The sequence below is a fragment of the Parasteatoda tepidariorum genome, chromosome 5, assembly GCF_982258835.1.
Source record: "Parasteatoda tepidariorum strain Cologne lab strain chromosome 5, Ptep-v5.0, whole genome shotgun sequence".
NCBI lineage: Eukaryota > Metazoa > Arthropoda > Arachnida > Araneae > Theridiidae > Parasteatoda > Parasteatoda tepidariorum.
Window position 1 is genome coordinate 73,407,593 of NC_141759.1, and position 13,825 is coordinate 73,421,417.

Sequence of the window (13,825 nt, forward strand, 5' to 3'; positions counted from 1 at the left end):
CACTTTTATCATATCCAACTGTGACATTTTATTACTGGCAGGGACCTTTTTTTTCCGTTGACATTTTATTCTTTAAATGGGATGTCTATTTCATCATATCAAAAGCATGACATTTCATTACAAATGTGGACATTTATTTTCTTTTGCCGTTTCAAATGTTTCGTTTGTCTCTGGATTTTCAATAACTAAGAGATGAAGATTTATTTACAATTGATTATCAAAAGCTTCAGATATAAAATATTAAACAAAATTTAATGATATCAAAGTTATCTTTTCAAAATATGCGACAGTTTGTAAAATAATTTTTGACTTTTAATATTCCGTATGTAATCATTTTTAGGTTATTAGCATTTTATAATATATGTGAATTTCAATTTTTTAAAAAAAAAAGTTTTGTGCTTTTGAAAAAACTGGATTAAGCTCTATATTTTTTTAAATATTTGATTTTAACTTACCTTTTCAAAAAAGTCTTTTTTAACAAATTTGTTTTCTTGGGTCTTGCATATTTTTAGATTTTTAATGTAAAAATGCCTCACAATTTATATACAGTACATGAAAGCAATTAGAATAAGATAATGAAATAATAAGTTTTTAAAATAATATCATGAATAACCTTTTAAAGGTTTCTGTCAATCGTAGTTCTTCTACAATTCTATAGTGTTTACATTAGTTCAATTATTTTTTTCTTTATTTCATTTCTCTATTACAGTGTTCCTCAAACTTCTGACTTTTGTGTACCCTTTCTAAATTTTTCGTAACGTTCTGTACCACTAATAAAAAAAAAAATGAATGTATTTTTTTAAAAATATGTTTATTTTTGTTTTTTGGTACAAAATTTTGTTAATAAGTTAATTTGCATCAGTGAGATAGATGATATGGTTTTTGCTGTTTACAAACCTTTACTATAAAAAAATTGCACAAAAGTTAAAAATCACAACTGGCAGTTGACACCACTAATTATTTACTGTTAACTCTGCAAAAAATAGCTAAAAGAAAAATACGTAATCGTAAATTTTCATGGCTAGCTTTGTTTTTAAGTAAAAAATTATGAAATTTTTGTTTGCTGCAAGATATTTCGAATAAGAACGCGTACCCCCGCTAAACTGTTCCCGCACCCCTGGGGGTACGCGTACCACACTTTGGGAGATACTGCTTTTTTAGATACTAATAATTCATTTGTTAAAACTTTCAATTAATAATACCGATTATTGGTTCTAAACGGATAGATAAAATTTATTTTATAATGAATCAAAATCAAGGAAATATGGTTTCATTTCTTTTCTCTACGCGCTCAGTTAAATAAAAAAAAGGATAATTACAATTGAGCTAAAGTCAACTAAACCTGTGATTCTTTTGCCGGTTATTAATTATTATTCCACTGTTTTAATTAAACAAATTAAATATTTTTTAAAAACAAAAATTTATTAGGAAGTTCGAAACGTATTCCAAACGATTTTAATTTATTTTCTCAGTTACTTTTTAAATTTCTATTTGTTTTGTTCTTTTACATAATTTACGTAACCATGCTTGTTTAATCTTTTAATACAACTTAGAAAGAATTGAATATATATGTCTGGATTATTCTTTCATAAATATTGTTTTATTCGAATTATGGATGAGCAGACGATTCATGAGACACGGCGTTTCATGGTTTCATGCTTTTCCGGTTTTGAAAGCTATAATTCTCTCCTGTACGATTGCTGAAATAGTGCAAACAATTATAACAAATCATAGGTATGTAAAATGAATGAAATAATTTTATACCCTTAAGTCTATCCTAAGTCTAGACATAACGCATGTTTTGGCTGTTCAAAAAAAATGTAACGTTCAACCATCACGAGATTTGTTTTTTTTTTCCGATCGTTTCCCCCCCCCCCCTCCGTTTTCGTTCTAGTTTCTTTTCTTTTTTGTCGCCAAAAACTTAAGTAAGATTGTTCCGTTAAAACGAAAATTGCGAATTAATTTTCAACATTATTTGAAGAAAAAAAATGGTTTATTCAGCTGCTTTGATGACTTGGGGTCGTCTGCACGTTCGATGGAATGAATATAGATGATTTTTTTTGTCGCGCTCCGAAGCATTAATTATTTATTTAATTTTTTATTACTATATACGAGTTAAATAAACTTTTGTTTCAATTTTATAACAATGCATGCGTCTGCAAAATGAATTAAATAATTATAAAATACGTGATCTACGTCTAGACTTTAATATTTTGATGCATAAAAACTCAGCATTATTGAGATTTTTTTTAAAACGTTGAGTTTTTTCCTCTGTCTCTGGCTTTAGTAAATTTTTTGTCATCACAAGAAATATTTACATAAGATATTATTATTCATTTTGAAAAAAATTTTTAACTACATTTTTCTACTAATTTGATAATTATTAGATAGTTACTGGGTTGGTAAGTTTTGGACCCATGACGGTTTTTACCTTGGATTTCACCGTCATGTGAAAATCCCGGACCTTTCGTGACATTGAATTTTTTATTTTTATTTTACCTCAATAAAATTTAAATAAAATATGTATCTTAAACCAGGGGTCTGTTTAGAAGAAATTTGGGTCCGTTAACGGACCCTTCACAAAATATCTTTTCATAAAAACGGACCCTTCACAAAATATCTTTTCATAAAAACGGACCCTTCACAAAATATCTTTTCATAAAAACGGACCCTTCACAAAATATTTTAACTTAAAAACGGACCCTTCACAAATTTGTTTATCTTCATTATTATTTTGTTAATCGAATAAACCCTTTCCAGGGCAGAAAACAAGAAAGATGGATGTAAACGAATTAAGTTTTGTCTTCGGCAGACGATTCTTCCATTATTCGTCCGAAATGAATATTCTGCGTTCAGCAGTATAGGCTAAATACCAAGTATGTTGCATCTCTAATTTAGAAGGAGCAATTGTTGTTTATTTTTTAAAATTTAATTTTTTTAATTACAATTTTACAGTGTTGAGCACAATCTTGTATGTCCACAAAATTTAAAAACTCCTTGAAAAAAATTTTTTTTTGCAATAACGGACCCTATTTGCACAAATTCATAAAAGCGGACCCTGGTTGAAAGAATGTGAGTAATTTTTTTCACAATTTCACGAAAAATGGACCTTTCACAAAATGTCTGGACAGACCCCTGTAAACCTTAGTAGAACATTTAATTTTTGAAAGCAGGTTATTGAAAATATTTGAACGAAAAATGACTTTAGATTATTGATTTTGATATGTAAACGTATTTTAATTTATTGATATAACTTCTACTGACTTAGTAGACAAATGTTTTTTTTTTTAAATTATTTGATTTTAGTTAGAAACTTCAGTTATTTACAAACAAAAATATTTTCACATTTAAGTCTCATTAAAAAACTTCTGATTCAACATTATATCAATTCATAGGTACGTAGAATGAATTAAATCAATTTAAAAACCAAGGTCTATCGCCTAGATATAACACATGCTTTGATGTATAAAAAATATCACATTTATCAACAACTGTATATTTTTAAGCTTGCTGAAACCCCACCCCCTTCCCATTTCTGTTCTAGTTTCTTTTTTGCTGTGAAATATACTTTCGAAAGATATTATTATTACTCATTTTAAAATATATTTTGAATCCATTTTTCAAATCTTTTAATGAATGTTAGATAGTTCAAGTTTATGTTTCTTCCATCTTGACTCAGGCTCAGATGTTTAGATTTGGAGCACTGTTTATTTAATTTCGTTTTTTATTACTATATCTGAGTGGCATTAAAAATTTCCGGTTCTATTTTTTACCTTTTTATATTTTTCATTGAGACAGAAGTTTATATTATTTCCCGTTAAAAAAAAATATATATAGTATCACATGAAACGTCTGGTTTTTAAAGTGTAGGAAAAATATAATTTGAAAGATTTTGTTTATTTATCTTTTTCTTTTTTCTAGTTTTAACTTCGGTTATTTTTGATTGATAAATTTATAACCTGAAAATAATCATAGATTTAAGATTTTATCTTAATTTATGAAATGCCTTAATACATTTAACCTTGCTGTAGATTTTTAAAACATTTTTAATTTATTTAAAAGGATTTCTTACTGATAACGATTTGCACTATAATTCTTTCAACATTGTTCACATTAAACAGTTTATTGGTACTGTCAGACGTAAATTAATTTCTTTTATGAAGGGTCATTTTATATTTTATTCAACTGTCTTCTAACATTCTAACAGTAATTATTGCATATACAGGGGTCTGTTAAGAAGAAATTTGGGTCCGTTAACGGACCCTTCACAAAATATCTTTTCATAAAAACGGACCCTTCACAAAATATTTTAACTTAAAAACGGACCCTTCACAAAATATTTTAACTTAAAAATGGATCCTTCACAAAATGATTTTTCTTTTAATCGGCCCCTTCACAAATTTGTTTATCTTCATTATTATTTTTTTAATCGAATAAACCCTTTCCAGGGCAGAAAACAAGAAAGATGGATGTAAACGAATTAAGTCTTGTCTTCGGCAGACGATTCTTCCATTATTCGTCCGAAATGAATATTCTGCGTTCAGCAGTATAGGTTAAATACCAAATATTTGTATGTTGCATCTCTAATTTAGAAGCAGCAATTGCTGTTTATTTTTTAAAATTTAATTTTTTTAATTATAATTTTACAGTGTTGAACATAATCTTGTATGTCTTAATAATTTAAAAACTCCTTGAAAAAGTTTTTTTTTTTTTTTGCAATAACGGACCCTATTTGCACAAATTCATAAAAGCGGACTCTGGTTGAAAGAATGTGAGTAATTTTTTCACAATTTCACGAAAAACGGACCTTTCACAAAATGTCTGGACAGACCCCAGATATATTAACATTCCAGAAAGCGGCTATTTTTAATTCATTATTTTACATTGTTGCTTTAAGGAGTCCTTTTTTTTTTTTTTTTTTTAACTATATTCTTGGCAGGTCATCGTTTCAGACCATGCTACTACGTTTTAATCAATATTTCTTATCTTAAACAGAGATTGTTTTTTAAATTTATTCTTTAAATTATATTTTTATCTGATAAGTATATTTACAATTTATTGATATTTCATTATTTTCACAGTTTTTTACTTTTTCCTGTTTTTGTGATCTATTTTTTTTTTAATCTGTTAGTTTAAGATCATATTAATTTGCTTCTTTCACCGAGAAGAAAAGTATGGTAAAAACTAACTAAATATGGTAATTAAACTATGGTTTAATTACTTACCTGGCTAAATAAACTATGGTTTCTGGCTCTATGGGAACAACAAAAAAGCTCGGTAATTTTGAACCGAAACGCGTTGCTTAAGTTAGCAACAAAATAGTAATATGTGATGAAATTTTTATTATCTGTGATAAAATTTAGCAATTTTATCATGATACTTTAGAACATTGCAAAAAAAATATTTATTCGGTTAAATTTGCTTTTTTAAGTTTTATATTTTCTTGTACTGTCTTTGCGGCATTATGAACTACAATTGTGAAAACCAGAATTTCCGGTAAACCGTTGCCATATGAATGGAAAATTAACCATATGAACGGAAAAATTACCAAATGGTTTAAATACCGTATATTTTGGTTTTTATTATCAGTTTTTTTTTATACCAAAAATTTCATCATACAGTGCGGTAATTTGACCAGAATATTGTTATCCGTGTTTAATTTATCATACAAAACACGTTTAAAAATAGACATTCTATTTTAAATTTAAAGAAGCTGATATTTTTAATATTTAATGATATTAATTGGAGATCTTATACATTATTTTTTTGTTTTGTTTTGTTTTGTATACATTTTTTGTTACTTTGTTGTTTTAGTACCATATGATAACGATGTTTTAATGAATGTTTCCTTTTTATAAGAAAAGAAAAAGAAAAAAAATGTCAGTTTCAGCATTATCTATAAACTTCCTTTGTCATTCCATCTTTCGAAGATTCAAAAGTTTCTCCTTCATTTTTTGTGAGGGTATGAATAAGAAGAAAAAAAAAGATTTTTTTTTCTTTTCATTTTTCGCGAAGCATTATCCTTGCATCTATTTCCTTTCCTATATTATATATCTTTGCCTGCAACATATGTTGCTACTTGACTCGTTTCTATGGTAACGGACCATTTTTATCATGTTCGTCTCCAGTAGATGTCTTTGAACTAAGAATATTATGAAGGGAAGACAAAAGGGTAGACATATTTGGTCACCATTATGTAAATTTTTTAGGCTTTCTCCATTGTCAGATTCCCTGCTCAGAAATAATAGCGAATTACAATAACACTGTTAATATCGAAATTAGCTAAATAAATTCATATGCTACAAATAAATGGCTTTGTTTATTCTAATTTTCCTTATGCGAGTATTTTTATAATTATTTTATTACAATAAATATAAATGTACTTAGTATTACTTTAACTAAATCTACTTTTGTTTCATATATTGAACTATTTTATATATTTGTTTGTTTTGTTATTCAGTTCTGTAAGCCGTAATATAAAATTGTGTGGTAATTAATTGTGTTTATTAATTATTAATTTTGTGTAAATTAATTTCGTTGTATTTGTACGACGTTAATACTAAAAATAAAAATTGAATTTTCACACAGTTGTATAATGATTGAGAGAAAGATTTTGATGATGATGATGGAATAATGAAAATAATGTTAAGTTGAATATCGTCGTACTTTTAAATCCTAACAAACATGTTCAGCCAATTCGATTCTTTAGTTTGGCGAATTTCCGCCATTTCGAATCTTATGAATTGCTCTGGAATCTGCTAATATCGCATTTTTAAAATCTAATATTATGATTCGTAATCACTCGCTTCTAATATCAAACATCGATTTTCGTATTTACCTTGTTTAAAAGTTATGAGTTGCGATTCGTATTCGCATGATTTAAACATCCTACATCGTGATTCATATTCACGGGATATAAAAATACAATATCGCGATATTAGATTTATATCTAATATTTACGCGTTTCTAAAACCCAATATCGCGATTCATATTCCCACGATTTTGAAATCCAATGACGCGATTCGTATTTACGCGAGTTTGAAATTAAATGTCGCTTTTCGTTTTTACTTGATTTTAAAATCTAAAATTACGATTCGTAATCATTCGCTTCTAATATCAAACATCGATTTTCGTATTTATACGTGATTTAAAAACAATGCATTTTGCGATTTGTATTCACGTAATCTAAAAATTATGCCTCGTGATTCATATTTTCGCGATTTAAAAATTCAATATCGCATTTTGTATTTTCGCGTTTTTGAAATCCAATATCGCGATTCATATTCTCGCGATTTTAAATAGAATTTTGCAATTCGTATTCACTCGATTTTAAAATCCAATACGATTCATATTCCGGCAATTTTAAAATCCATTATCGCGATTCTTGTAAGAAGTAAGTTTATTCTTGAATTAGTTAATCTAAAGGTGTGATATTTTTTATTAGTTGGTAATTTAATTATAAATGCTAATTCAAAAAACTTTGTTAACTATGAAACATGTTTGGCATATAAATTGATATTGATTTTTTGCTCATTAAATTTTCAGAGTTTTTCACTTTGTGTTGTGACACAATCACTGATTTATATCGCTATTTTTATCTGTACTGCTATATTTATTTAAAATACTTTTGGTTTTGCTAAAGCTTCCGATCATCCACAATATAACCAATTAGAACTTAAAATAACGTCAAAGATTAACTTTTTATACATTATTTTTTTACTAAATTACATAATATACAAATTTATTTTTTTATTTAATTTGAGTTAGATTTATTACTTAACCATTATTAATCCTATATTTTATTCCACAAGTCGCTTTCAACATAGACTATGTCTATGTTCTAACACGTAATACATAATATTATAATACATATATCATTTCCTGTTTACGCATTTTTTGTTGTTATGTCTCAACCGTAACCATAAAAATTATTTATTAGATTTGTCTGAGTTATTTTAACTTTGTTTTAGGCCATATTTGCATGACTAAGAGGAATAAATACTGACTAGTTAACGAGAACAAATGTGAGCAAACAAGAAATTGTGTAGTTAACTATTCGTTGTTTGACCTTCCATTAATAAATATATCTCGTGTGATTTAGGCTTTTCTAGAATTTTCTGGAATATATCAGTTTAATAAGTAATTGTGTGTAGATCTATGTTATATGTAAATGTATTATACCTCTTAAAATTATCTATTAAACTATCCCTTGATTCAATATTTATACTAATACTCATAGTTTTTATTAAAATAGTTCTTAAACTTTCTAGAATAATAATATCCATAAAAGTATTTTATGTTTTTCTTTTAAGTATATAATATACGATGCTAAAGTATTTATACCTCTTAGTCATTATATCCTTTAGTATGAGTACGAAAAATTAAAACTGTTGTTCCGTTTTCTAGCATTCCCAAAAGAACAATTGTTCTTAAACTTCATTTATCACCGAAAATAGAAAAACTTATGTCATTCTGACAATTTATAAATAAAAGCTTCCCCCCAGAAGTTAAAAGAAAGAATGTAAAACACCAAAAAGCCTCTAATTCTATAGGAACAGTATAAAAGCAAGTAATGACCCATGTAATTAACCCCGGTTTCAAAGTACCATCCCTACTCATGGGATACGATGCATGTTCCTTTGTAATGCCCGTGGAAACAATTGTTCTACTCATTTTGGGGAGGGTATTTAATCGCCCGTGTTTAGTAAGGGGCTGTGGAATTTGCCCGAGGTGTATTATGTGCGCGTCTTCGTAAGTGCTATTTGTCCAGTGTCTTAAGATGCGCTTTCTCTTAGGTCTTCAACAAGGGGTGGTAAGCTTCTGTTTTAAATTCGTTTGCTGTATGAATTGATCGTGAACTAAACTGGGAAGAAAACGATGCAGGTGTTTTTTAATTCAAAACAGACGATTTCGTGAAAGGAATATATATATACAAAAAATTGAATTGCCTTATTTTTCAAATGGAAAGGGGTCAGGAGTCAGGGTCTGTTTAGAAGAAATTTGGGTCCGTTAACGGACCCTTCACAAAATATCTTTTCAATAAAAACGGACCCTTCACAAAATAATTCTTCTTTTTTTTCTTCACAAATTTGTTTATCTTCATTATTGTTTTGTTAATCGAATTAACCCTTCCCAGGGCAGAAAATAAGAAAGATGGATATAAACGAATTAAGTTTTGTCTTCGTCAGACGATTCTTCCATTATTCGTCCGAAATGAATATTCTGCGTTCAGCAGTATAGGCTAAATACCAAATATTTGTATGTTGCATCTCTAATTTAGAAGCAGCAATTGCTGTTTATTTTTGAAAATTTAAATTTTTCTTATTGTAATTTTACAGTGTTGAGTATAATCTTGTATGTCTTTACAATTTAAGAACTCCTTGAAAAAGTTCTTTTGCAATAGCTGACCCTATTGAAGAATGATGTGACTTAACGTTTATTTTATATTCAAAAATTTCGAGTAATTTTTTCACAATTTTACAAAAACGGACCTTTCGCATAATTTCTGGACAGACCCCTGATTATATTGCGGCAAAAAGTACCGGCACTCAAGGTGCCGGTACTTTTTACTATAAAATTACATTTTACCCGAAAATGTTATTGTATAAAAAATCTAATAGTATAACGTAATGTTTACAATAATAATCATTATAAAATCAGTGGATCACTATAATTAAATAAGTATTACTTTAATAATTACGTTATAATTATTCTAGGGTCAAAGCGATTTTATGGTGAGATGGATTTTACGGCCCGAAGTGTTGGTTCTTTATATTGTATTCTGATCCGGAATTTTATTACAGTTTACTTTAAAAATGAGTCAGTTTACTTTAGCACTGATATATTTTACTTTAACTTAAGTCAAGTTGCTTAAAATTCATACACTTAATACATACATACTTTAAATCCTGATATTAAATGTTTTCATAACAGGGGTCTGTTTAGAAGAAATTTGGGTCCGTTAACGGACCCTTCACAAAATATCTTTTCATAAAAACGGACCCTTCACAAAATATTTTAACTTAAAAACGGACCCTTCACAAAATATTTTAACTTAAAAACGGACCCTTCACAAAATGATTTTTCTTTTAATTGGACCCTTCACAAATTTGTTTATCTTCATTATTGTTTTGTTAATCGAATAAGCCCTTCCCAGGGCAGAAAACAAGAAAGATGGATGTAAACGAATTAAGTTTTGTCTTCGGCAGACGATTCTTCCATTATTCGTCCGAAATGAATATTCTGCGTTCAGCAGTATAGGCTAAATATCAAATGTTGCATCTCTAATTTAGAAACAGCAATGGCTGTTTATTTTTGAAAATTTAATTTTTTTATTATAACTTTACAGTGCCGAGCATAATCTTGTATCTATTTTCAATTTAAGAAGTCCTTGAAAAAGTCTTTTTTTGCAATAACGGACCCTATTTGCACAAATTCATAAAAGCGGACCCTGGTTGAAAGAATGTGAGTAATTTTTTCACAATTTCACGAAAAACGGACCTTTCACAAAATGTCTGGACAGACCCCTGCATAAGAAAATTTGATCTTATGTAATTATTGAATAATAGTGAGCTTAACACAATCTGTTACTCAATCTGTTATTGCGTGTAAAAATTGTTTGCAAAGAGAGAGCCTTTTTTTTTTCTTTCTCTAAAACAAAACTTATTTAACGATACTTATTAAATTACTTTTACTTACTAACTTTTACTTATTAAACGATAAAAATCATGTTTTTTTTTTTTGGAATTGAAAAACATTGTATGATTTTGTTTAAAACCGCAAATTTCATTAAGATCACTTGCGGCTTTTCATGTCTTCCGTTAATTGAATTCTTGCGAATCCCACAAAAAGGCTTTCAGAATTAAAAAATTTTAATACATTTTAGTAAATGTTTGCAATTTTGTGTATTGCTTTTAATTTTGTCTTTTTATTCCTTAGTTGTTTTCTTACCTTACATTCCTTTCGATTTATTTCGCATAGAAACTAATTTAGAACATTTGCCTAATGTTTTTAATTAATTGTGCTGCATAATTGCGTTTTAAATGTTAAATTAATTATTTTTGTTTTAAATATTTTTGTTTTTGTTGTTTCCTTGTCTTTAAAGACTTGGTTACATACTATTTAGAATTGCATAGTAATCCCTCTAAAGAAGAAAAATTTGCTCAATACTCTTTTGAAAATTTAACAATAATTAAAATGCTGCTTCTTTTTTTTCATTTTATGTTTCATTTATTTTATGTTGTTCGCAAAATATGATTGAGTTTTGAAAAAGTAGGAGAAAAACAATTTAAACCATCTTATAAACGTGAAATCGAACCCTTAAAAAAGATAAAAATAATATATATCTATACACTGAAGACCCATTACATTATGACCACTCTCCATCTATAACAATGGGCTCGCCCAGGTTTTCATTATTTCTCGCCCAGGAACAATGTTTTCATGGGGCACGTTAGGACCCATAATCCTCATAGAACAATCCCTGACGTCTGTAAGCTACTTGAACATAATTGCAGACCAGGTTCACCCATTCATGGCAACAGTTTTTCCTGCGGGGGATGGTGTTTACCAACAGGATACCATGTCATAAGGGTCGAATCGTCATGGATTGGTTCGAGGAACATTCCAGTGACTTTCAAGTCATGTTTTGGCCCCCAAATTCACCTGACCTTAATCCAATAGAGCATTTGTGATCCTACTTGGAAAACCAAATTCGTGCTGCCACGCTACCCCCTCGCATGTGAGGGAATTGCAGGACCAGTTGGTGAGCGCTTGGTACCTGATACCTCAGACTACCTATCAGCACCTTGTGGAATCAATGCCACAGCGGGTGTTAGCAGTTTTGAGGGCTAAAGGTGGTTCTATATGTTATTAGCAGGGTGGTCATAATGTAATGGCTCTTCGATGTATATCTATCTATATATGTATATATTTTAAAATGGCTTTTCTAAAATATATTTAAAGTAAAGAGATGTATTATTTTAGACATCCTTTGATAATTTAATCATTTACTCAACTAACTTATTTTCCGTTTTTAAAGTTCTAGCCGCACTAAAATTGTTGTTTTTCACTGTTTTATAGTCTTAAAAATTTCGTGAAAATTATAAAAGAAAATAAAGGAGAAAAAAAAAGATAAAATAAAATAGAAACGTAGAAACATTAATATTGAATCAAAATAAGGTTGTCTTTAAATTTCTATGTGTTTTGAAGCAATTATTTCCTATGTGAAAAAAAAGGTGACTCAGTCTTCTTTGTTCAATCAGGGGTCTGTTTAGAAGAAATTTGGGTCCGTTAACGGACCCTTCACAAAATATCTTTTCATAAAAACGAACCCTTCTCAAAATATTTTAACTTAAAAACGGACCCTTCACAAAATGATTTTTCTTTTAATCGGACCCTTCAAAAATTTGTCGGCAGACGATTCTTCCATTATTCGCCCGAAATTAATATTCTGCGTTCAGCAGTATAGGCTAAATACCAAATATTTGTATGTTGCATCTCTAATTTAGAAGCAGCAATTGCTGTTTATTTTTTAAAATTTAATTTTTTTAATTATAATTTTACAGTGTTGAGCATAATCTTGTATGTCTTTACAATTTAAAAACTCCTTGAAAAAGTTTTTTTTTGCAATAACGGACCCTATTTGCACAAATTCATAAAAGCGGACCCTGGTTGAAAGAATGAGAGTAATTTTTTCACAATTTCACGAAAAACGGACCTTTCGCAAAATGTCTGGACTGACCCCTGTCTATGTGGAAGAAAAATACGCTTGATTTTAAAACAATATCATAAGTCGCTTTATTGAGGCACGATTATCATAACGTATATTGTTTAATTTAAAATTCAACATTTTAAAACACTTATTCGACAGTTGTTAATATATTTGATCCTCAATGGTGAGTAAAAATTTCGCCCTCTGAGGTAGGTAGGTAATCATGTAGATTCTGGGCTAGATAAAAGTTTTCTTGAATTATAAGATTCCAAGAGACCTAAATGATACATTCCATACATTTTTTTTTAACTTGAAATCCTTAACTTCATATATTATAATTTAAGAACTTAAACTTCTATTATGTTTATGAATTTAAAAATGTTTAGAATTTATGTTCTTCGACTGAAAATCGAAACTTTTGTCCCATTCCAGAAGAATAAATATTTTTCAATTTAACGATAAAAATTTTTGTTAAATATGTGACTACTGTGAAATTTTTTATCCACTTAAATTTTTTAAATTTTGATATTCTCGAACATATTGTATTACATACATTTAAAACCACACTAAGAAAAAAGTATGGCCATAGCTATCAGAATATGGTGATATTTACCGTGTTCTTGGCTCTATGGGAACGCCAAAATATACGGGAATTTTACCAAAGTTCTTCCGTAATGATTAAGTATGGTCATAGCTATAAGAATATGGTAATATTTACCTTGTTTCTGACTCTATGGTAACACCAAACGCATTGGAATTTTTACCAAAGCGCTTCCGAAATCATTAGTAATGGTCATAGCTATAAGAATATGGTAATATTTACCTTGCTCCTGGCTCTATGGTAAAACTAAAACGCACTAGAATTTTTAGCAAAGCGCTTCCGTAATGATTAGTATGGTCATAGCTATCAGAATGTGGTAAAATTTACCACGTGTGGTAATCTGGTAAAATTTCCGCTTAAATTTATGGAAACACCAAAACTCACGGGTATTTTTATTGAAGTGCTTAGGTAATGATTTTAGTTTTGGTAAAGTTAATAGTAAAATATTATTTTATAATGTTTGTTAAAATTTGGCTAATGTGTAAAAATTTGGTAATTTTGTCTTTGAGTAT

At 28.6% G+C, this 13,825-nt stretch overlaps 1 protein-coding gene and 1 long non-coding RNA gene across 2 annotated transcripts in view; both read left to right on the forward strand.

Annotated features, from left to right (window-relative positions):
- Window positions 1-13,825, forward strand: part of LOC107451820 (uncharacterized) — a 326,140-nt gene that overhangs the window by 6,917 nt on the left and 305,398 nt on the right. The gene's annotated exons all lie outside the window — the stretch shown is intronic.
- On the forward strand, window positions 9,645-11,256 carry LOC147809505 (uncharacterized). The gene is made up of 2 exons (XR_015433785.1): window positions 9,645-9,935; window positions 10,536-11,256. It is a non-coding gene; the product is annotated as an uncharacterized LOC147809505 (long non-coding RNA).